The sequence below is a fragment of the Symsagittifera roscoffensis genome, chromosome 3 (genome assembly GCF_963678635.1).
Source record: "Symsagittifera roscoffensis chromosome 3, txSymRosc1.1, whole genome shotgun sequence".
NCBI lineage: Eukaryota > Metazoa > Xenacoelomorpha > Acoela > Convolutidae > Symsagittifera > Symsagittifera roscoffensis.
The window spans coordinates 9,615,499-9,625,508 of record NC_087064.1 but is presented as its reverse complement, the minus strand read 5'-3'; positions in this window follow the sequence as shown (position 1 = coordinate 9,625,508).

Below are 10,010 nucleotides of genomic sequence, written 5' to 3'. Positions count from 1 at the left end.
CAGATAACTTGTATATATTCACCATAAACTTACTTTCCTCGCTGCTAAATTATGGCCGATCAAACGGACTGCCATATTTGCAAACGCCACCTCCAAAAAGGAGGCTTATGGTGTGTCATTTGCAAAGCTTACATCCATGTCTCATGTAGCGGGCTACAGAGCAGCAAATTTTAGTACGATGGGTTCTCCTGCTTACAATGCACCCCCCGAGATATTTGCAAAAGGGCCCAACTCTACCAACAAGCACAGCCCACATCACAACTCAAAAAGAAACATCACCGGCAACACCTGAAAAAAACGTACTGCCCAACGCAACACAATCTTATCCATCGCCCCCAGCAATCACTACAACCCCCTTTCTGGAAACTTATCGACCAAGAACTTGAAATTAAAATAAACGCCAAATTAAAAATGTCGTTAACTGGAAACCGCGCTTCTAGTTCTAAGCAAGAACAAGCCCGGTTTCCAATTCATAAATTACTGAACCAGCAGCTGTTGTCATTACTAGAAACACCAAAATCTAACGTCGCAATGAAAGCAGCAATGATTCTCCCACATCTGCTGCTCCCCAAAACTAAATCAGAAACAAACGGATCAGATTCCAAAACATTAGCCACCGCATAATTTAATGGAAGCAAGGCCGATTAGACGGATTTTTCACTGGAGCGAATGCTCTTTAAATTAGAAAACCAACACAGACGAAGCCCGAAGTAAACGAGGAAGTTATGCAACTCGATAAACTATTGAGAACAGGCAAAATATCTGCCGCCATTGGCTGCCTTTCAAACAAGAAAATAAAAGTATTACTGGTATAAACCATATAACCGATGAAGATCGCAACCTTTTTGCACTGTCACTAGGATTGGGAGGATTAGACAGCGATCCAGAAATAGCTGAAACCGAACAAACTCTGATAAATAGAAACATCAAAACTGAGAGACCGAACATCACACTCTCAAAAAAGGCTGAAATTATGGAAAATTGCTCATCAGAAAAAAACTGACAACAAATCTAGCGTCACAGAAAGGAGCATCGAATTGGCTAAGCGTGCTACCCTTGTAAAATACAATTTATCCCTCAACAGATCAGAGTTTAAAGATGGATTAAATCTGAGATATGGATGGGAACCACCAAACACCCCACATACATGCCCATGTGGACAACCGTTCACACTGACCCACTCTCCTCACTGTCGCAAAGGTGGATACACTCACCTAAGACATAATGAAAATCGTGATACCTTTGCGACACTCCTGGACGAAGTATGCCATGATGTTGAAATAGAGCCGAAACTTCAATCGTTGGAAGGAGAGAGCTTTCACAACAAAACAACCACTACTGAAGATGACGCTCGACTTGACATCAAGGCAAATGGATTCTGGGGAGGCCGATTCAGTCGAACCTTTTTCGATGTAAAAATCTTCAACCCCCATGTTAAATCCTGTCCTAAAACTATATCTGACGCCTACAAATATCATGAGAGTGTCAGAACATTAAAATACCAACAAAGAATTCTGGATGAGGAGCACAGCAGCTTTGTTCCACTAATTTTTGCGGAGGAGCAGCACCAGGCTCTATAAAAACCATCCAGAAACTAGCAGATAAACTAAGCGAAAAACGGAACGAATAATACTCGGACATAATAAACTTCATAAGAACAAAAATAAGTTTTGCACTTCTGAGGAGTGCAATCCTCTACCTTAGGGGATGCGAAAATCTTTAAAATACATCCAACATAGACAATTCTATGTGTGCTATAATCGAGGAGGGTAGATTTTAATTGACAATTCTCTTGATGCATTAATATCGACTTGATTTATTCATAAAATTTTGCCGATTTATTTATATAGCGTTGGTACGGCCTATCCAACCTGTGCACGTACCGTCGCATGACGGAAGGGCCCATTTTAATTGACCTTTTTTAAATCAAGTCAACACCAAAAACGAGATAAAATTTTTTTCGATAATATTGAGAGTTACTCAGAACTCAATGCGTTATCCGAATACATCTCTAATAAGCAAAGCGCTTACGGAAAATTGCAAGAATAATAACATCAACTTAATTGTAGATGCGGCGAACGGTCACCGTAGTATAGGATTGGTGGAAATATTGATTACAACCGTTTAAAGCATATTTGGATGTATGAAGAAAGACAGAAGAGAAAGCCTCCACATTCAATCATTCATTTTATGAATTGTTAGCAGCACTGAGGACAACGGTTCAAAAGACTATTGCGTTGAATCAATGCAAAGCCCACTCGGGACGCAAACCAAACTCTTCGCTTTCGAATATAAGTACCAAACCGACTTGGGATAATTCAAATTGGGATAAAAATCCTAAGCCCTGTTTAGACAAAAACATTGGGACAAGCGATGATATCGTAAAACAGCGCCGAGATACTGAAACGCAGAGACATAAGGCTCCAGGAAGGAAAAAAATTGCGAAACGATCAGACGAGAAAAAGAGGAGATCAACTGCCATTTATAGTGCTCACAAGGGAGATTAACGAGCCACCCGATACTTCGAATGGCAGAATCCGCGCATACCACCTGAATCTGGCAAGAAGAACAAAGCGGGATCGGAACAAGAAACATCTCGAAGGAGATTGGAGCTGCACCAGCGGGTGCAACATCTCAACAAGCGACTGGCGATTCTAAAAAGTCCGGTAAAAAAGCAGGTGGTGGTCCGAAATTCGTACTTTGCGCCAATAATTGAACGTATCCAATTACTGAAAATGGCGGCATGGAAAGTGGCACGATGAATAACATGGCACAACCAATGATCCAAATGAGCCAAGCAACTCGAAACAAGGCACGATCGATTATGAAGAGACCTCGAAACCGCATTTTGAGGAAGATTACGTGAACAACAAAAGTCCGTCACAGAACAGAGGAAGATAAATTGCGCAAAAAGCGAATGGCCACAATCGACACTCCGTCAGGATCGAAGAGAAAACGTCTTTAAAAATACAAGAACCGACGTCATCCAAAAAGTTCGCGGCTGCCCACACAACGAATATTGTGGACCAAACAACTGAAACCGTTTCTTCACCATCCCCACATAAGGATGCAGGTTTCGCAAAAATGAGCGACGCCTTCGACACGGGAAGCTAAGACGACTTTACTGAGCTATCCCGATTTGGATCACAGAAATTGCGATTACGCAAAGAAAAAACAGAGGCACAAACAACACTTCGGTCAGGACGCATAACGAAGATCCCTTATAGGTTCATTGCAGGAAACATCAAACGAGAAGATATGGTCAACCTGATTGTCATGGGAACTGTACAATCCTAAGACAAAAAGCCGGCGTTATCGTCCAAGGAAAAGAATTAAGACATGCAATAGGACTACATGCGACACGAACAAGCTATTCGAATATTCGCCGACGAGGAACGATTAATGGATGCTCGTTCCACGTTCAACTATGACACGGCTCAAAAGGATGTCGAAGAAACCCATACCGATTATTCGAGAGTAGAGAAGGGAGCTCCTGAACGATTAGCCAACCAAGCGGAGAGCGGGCAGCTGAACCGCGTAAAAGAGAAAAAATAACCTAAATATTGTTAACAATTAAACCGTTTAAAAAATTTTTCGAAGTAGGGGGCATTGAGTACCTTACTAGCTGGATAAGGCAGCATGTTTTTTTGTTAAATTAGTCAAACCATCTGGATTGTTGGTGAAACCTGTATCAATATTACTTCACTTAAACGTTTTCGTCCCAAGACATCAGAAACCTAGAAAAAATCAGTTTGATGACAATGCAAACATAAGCGCAACATAAAGGAAGAGAATAAAATTTCCCTGGCTGCAGTCTAAATTCATTAAATTAGTTAATCGAATCTAAAGTGTCAAGGTCAAAGTAACTGGTTCTGATAAAATTGTTTTTTAACTTCGAAAGTGTTTTTTTTTGTCGTTAGAACTAGGTTGTGAATTAGATAATAAACTGTACATTTATGAATCCAAACCGCTACTTTGAATTCAATTTTGATTACTGGATCTAAATAAATTATCTCGCCAGCGAGATACTTCTAGGGATAACAACCTTAGATCCTCTAATTCCGGTATTTACGATTACCTCCTTCAATACCTAACCACAAACGTATCAAAGACGCAGTTCTGTGTCATCCAGAGTACGTGTACATAAAAAACGTAGTTCATGCCATCAAAATCAGCTGTAAGCAGTTTTTTCAAACAATATCCGAAAAACTGACCGTCTTGTGTTGGGCCCCCAAACAATTGACAAATTTTGAAATTGTTTTGAACTATATCAAACTGACTATAAAGGGCATATAGAAGGGACAACTTTTATAGAAAGGAGGCAAACTATTATACAAGCTGTATGAACAAACAAAACATGCTTTTTCATAGTCATGCAGCAACAGTCAGACGTTTGCAAACAAGGTGCGTAATCTCATGAGAGCGCAGATAGTGTACATGAAAATTATTAATACACTTTTTTTTTTACTGTTTTCGATACCCAGACAGTTCGGAAGCTTTATCTTCTTGCTAAGTGAATCAAACTTCTAACGTTGAGACTTGTTACATTGATTTCAGGATTGACTAGTCACGCCAATTCACATTTTGAAATGTCCGCTCATGTTTTGTAAATTAATAAAAAACATGCTCTCCAAAAATCTACGTTTACAAAAAAGGCTAACTAACCGATTGTTTTATTAGCGGCCATTGATTCATTGTGTCGCTAATCACTGGAGCAAAAGTAATTTCTTATTCTTTTTCTTTTTCTTTTTGAAAGGTAATCAGAAGGTCAAAAGTATCATAGTAACCGAGGTTACAGTCAAGAGTCCCTTCATCACGTATTCCAGTCAAAATCCTTAGAATTTTTTGGATATGGAAGTGATAATGATAAAAGAAGATGACAAGTTCTGATGTCCTTTTCAAAAAAATTTCTGTGCTGGGGCCGGCCGCGACTTGAATCTCAAAAGCAGGCGATTGAAAAAGATATCCATCATCTATAAGATCTTTATACTTGTCATTTTTTCGCTTTTCCGTTTCAGCGGCAGCCGTACCAGGGTTTAATCCTTCAAGGCAATAGACCCGGCATTAATCCTTCAAGGAGCTAAGGAGTATACTACCGTTACATCCCACAAGAACTGCTTACCAACAGCCCATGGAACGCGCGTCAAACCGTCTGGTCGCTTCTGATCGGTCCTGTAGAGATGTCGTGGTTCTTAAAAAGACGGAATGTAAGAAGAAGATAAACTCTGCTCTATTGTAACATTCGCCCAAATATCACACAGCGACGGAGCGTAGAAAAAGTACCTATTGACGACTGGCAGGCGTCAGTTACCTTAATTCCACTCGTTTTTCACCGTCTCGACCTTGCCAGTTGATTTTCTGGTCTGTCTAGGGCAAAGTAAAAAGTTACTATTTTTAGGCCATCAGTCAAACGACTTTTGATCAGCTTTCGTTTGCATGCGAACACAACCACATAGCTGAGTCTCGGATCCTCAGACTACGTGATTGTCATTAAAAACACGGCTCGAACCACCTATTTCTATATGTTTTTGTGTGACAGTTTTATATTAAATCCATTGGAGATGGATTGACCTTTTCCTTTCTCTATCTACTCATACTCTGAAATATCAAATAATATCGGTGTTTAATTAATATCTAGGACATTCCAGCAACTGTTATAGCTAGTTTACACAGTCCCTTCACATATAACAGTCTCTGGGGGACCAAGCCTCCGCTCCCGTGATTTTCTTGAGATAACACTCTTATCTCCTATATTTCGTGTCCCGGGAGGGTTCCGTGGTATTTCTCTTCCCCCCACTGAAGCCTCCGTCTCCACAAATATCCGTCACTAAGGTCCTTATCGTGTGTTATTGCCACGATAAGAGGCTCCGTAATTTTCTCGTCTCGGATACAACCGTTCGTCACAAAATATGGCGTCGTTCTGATTTTTCTTTATTTTATTCAAAATGGCCGTCTTTTTTCTATTTCTCAGAAATGTTCTCCTTCAAATCGAAATTTTAAAATTAAAAATTCCAGAACATTCTGACCCTCCGTCGCAACACTTTTTTGTTCGTAAGGCCTTTAGTCACTTTTATTTCCGTCGCGGGAAGGTTATGCTGTGTCATCTGGCGGAATGGCACATACTCCCCGGACAAGTCTCCATCAATGTCCCTATTGATCGCACAACACCGGGTTATCGTCAAGTAGGTATCCAGTTTTCTGTAACCAATCTTACAAATCGCATAAGAGAATGAAATTTATCTACTCCACCTCAACTCACTACGTGTTCACAAATGGCATCGTACTACACCTCACTGCCTTTCAACATTTTCACAAAATTTGCACCATGAGGAGTGTCCTAGATAAAATTTCTTTTCTGACTACTTACGTCATCTTGCCATAAAACTTCTTTTCGCTTCTGATTAAAAAGTGGGACGTGGCACGGCCACGCACCCGTTAAAATTAACTTAACTTCACTCACCAAGTATAATTAGTCATTTATGCGGTCCTTTCAATATTAAAACTAAGAAACTCTGTGGCTAGGAAAGTTCTTGAGTTACCCACCCTTCTCGAGCGAATTTACTCAAACTTACCATGTCGCCACACAGTGAATTTGTGTCTTACACAGGTTAAAAACTTCAGTCGGGAATAAATAGGTAAATATACTCACCTATGCTCCTTATATACATACATAGATAGTAGTAACTAAAATCAACAAAATCAACAATTTTAACAATTGCAACAATTTTCAAAGTTTGGTCTGACCAAACTAAATCAAAACAAAAAGTTTCACCAGTTCAATAATCAAAACTTGGTTGATTGGTTTAAGTTTTAGCACACAAATACAATCAAGTTTTTCTCTCCTTCTCTTCTCTTCTTTGGTCATCTTCACTCCATCATTTCTCCATCCTGATGTTCAGCGTCACTGTCTTCCAGAACTTTCTCTAACATGTCCAGAGAGTTGCGGGCCGTGCCCCAACCCTCCTGCTCCAACAGCCTCGGCTTGCAACAAGGTAGTAAGTCCACATTCACCTTCTGCTCCCGGTTCCTGCAAAAGCTGTTGTGAAGACACAGGCTCACGTTTCGTTCTAGGTCAGCTCTTAAGACCTCTTTCTTTTCATCTTCAGTAACACAAGGCGCTCCAGCTACTCGCTTCACCGCAGTGGTGACCGCGTTTCTATGCGTCAGGAAAGCTCTCTTATAGGCTCCTGGTCCTATGTCTAGCTGGAAAGATTGATAGGCTTCCGTGTTCCTTGACATGTGACGCTTCGCGCGTTCATACATCCAAGATGTCATCACTGCACGGAACCAAGGCATCAATCTTTGCCTTGACCATATTCTTTCAATGGCTTTAGGTATTCTCAGAACCTTGCAGGTGGTTCTGAAAAGATCCAATTCACTACTCATTTTCACGTTGCTCAGCTGTTCAGGAGTCGGCACGGCCGTCTCCTGCTCATCTGTGTCCGCATAAGCCTCCAACCATCTCACTGCTAGCATGGCGCTAACCACCACGATTGACACTGGTTGATTCTGATCGGGCAACCCCGTGGAGTACAACTCCTCCACGTCCCAAATTAGGATCAGGTTCCCTCGTTTGGGGTACCACAACGTCTGCGCTAAGCAGTGGCAAGGATACTCCCCGTGGGTTCTCACTATGTTCCTTCGGGTCCGATACCCTGAGGCTCCCAGCAACGGTTCCACTTCCATCAGGATTCTATGTAGATCGTCTTTCTCTTCTATGGTGGGGAATTCAGTGGGTAACGCTCCACTCGCTTTCTGCTTCTGGAACTCACTCACGTTGCCTTCGTTCAGCATCATGAACTCTTCACCCACAACGTCTTGCAACTCGCCTTCGGATCTCTTCGGGACTGCCCGAAAGATCTTTGCCAACAAGTCATATGACCTCTCTGACATTCTGGCCAACCTCACGCATTTTGGCACAGAGAAAAGCTGGTCAACCAACACCTGTTGCGTCCTCGCATCCATCACCACCATGTGCGTAGGATACTTGCTATTGCAGTATGGCGCAGAGCTTGAACCCACCATATATTTTGAACCAGTAGGTCTGTGATAGGCTTCACTATCCCTCAGATTCATTTCATTCTCTAGGGCTTCTCGCCAGCCTCCAATCTTTTGCTCTGTCTGTAATGCTCCAGGGAATATCTCCACGCTGAGGGACGCCACTAGCTCATGGGCACGCTCCAAGCGCTCGAGCGATTCTATCGAACTCGTCATGCTACAAAATCCCAAGGCTGTGATCAGGTTTACGTCCGTCACCCCATGGCAGTCTGCGACCAATTCCATGGCACTCTTATCTGACATGCTTAATCTTCCATACAATCGTGCCAGTTGTCGATGCTGCTCGCTCAGCGTAATCAGGCAGTGTCCCACGTTACAAACATGTCCTTCCATCCCACTGTGTTGAGCCAAGCATGTGCCTCGCTCCAACCAATCACTCGACGTACCTTCCTCGGACAGCTCCGTGGACGGGTTGCTCTTCTTCTTCATCAATCTCATGCTTAGCAGGTGATGTATCATGGCCAGATCATGTAAACTCGCATCATCATCCCTTTCCAATATGACATCCGCGGTCATGTCCCAGATTAAGCCTGCGTTAGGATGGGGACACCAGGAAGGCTTCATGAGTTCCCACATCACCACTAGACTGGTTTTCAAGGGACCGTCCCAAGAACCACAATCAAAACTCACTTGCCCTTTTAGCTCGGGAATCGAGGGTTCGACTACTCGTTCCTCCAAAATAATTCCCAGCTTGGGTTGTTCCACCATCAGCATTCCGATCTCCTTAATTCGTTCAACCCAGAAGTTGAGCACTGTGACCTGCTCGTAGTCGAAGTATGCTTCCCTGGCTTCTTCGTTCACGAAGGGATTATACGCCATCCCTGGTATGCCAGACACGTATTGGAACGACTTCAGTCTCCCTAGGGTTGCAAACTCTTTTTGTCCTCTGACCGCTTCAATCAAGTCTCGACTCACTTTCAATTCTTTGTTGGAGTATCTTCTCACTTCTTCCAACTTGCGATAGCTTTCCATATCATTCGACTCCTTGTTTGGCACGGTCAATGGCATGTCCTGATATAGCTCTAGGAGAGCCCTAAGGAAGTACCTTTCGCAATCAACTCCCTCTTGCCGAATGATCTTTACACATTCTCCCAACACAGGAGTGGGGATGCGATCCACCACAAACCTGACAAAGCAAAGGGCATCCTTCCGTTTAGCCCATGCTATCGCTGAATCGTCTTTTGAGATCAATGTCCGTAAAGCTTCCATCAATTCTAGCTCCTGTTCTCGTGATTTCGAGTCGTTGCTGGCTTCATACTCCGCCCTTTTGATGCCCATCAAGCACCAAGCCAGTCGTACTTGCAGATCAGTTCTCACGCAAGGATGAGCCAGGTATGCTGCCACAGTAGCAGGTGCATTCATCGTCTCATCGAAGTATTTCTGGAGGGCCGCCCTCCAAGAAATTTCTAGCAGTTTTTCCAATCCAATTTCGTTCGCTTCTGATGACATTACTGTGCCATACTCCCTTCGATTGAAGTTAGAGTTCTCCGTAAGCCCTTTCAAGTATTCTTGCATGGCTGGCTTCTCGTTCCAAGCCATCAGGTGCCCTCTCGCGGAGTTCCTCGCTTTCAACATTTCCACATAACCCCCTGCCGGATCCCCCATGTGGACCGATTCCGGCACGGTTATTCGACTGTACTCGACCACGTCGAGTTGTCCTTCCAGTTTCAACTTGGCCATGTTGATTCGCGAGGGCCTGTAATCTTCAAGTCCTCCAGATCCACATTGACTGATTACTTCCATTTCTAACTTGGTGTCTGCCAGGGTTCGCGCCGTCTTCTTCGACCTTGTGGCGGTCACGGTCAGACCTGCCAAGAGCATAGGGGGTATCAGATTCTCTTTTTCTCCCCCTGTCAGCGTTGTAGTATCTCCCTGCCCGCTCTCGCCTGAGCGACCTGCGCTCGCTAAAGAGGTCACCACTGCGTTGGCTCTTGACTTCACCACTTTCGGGT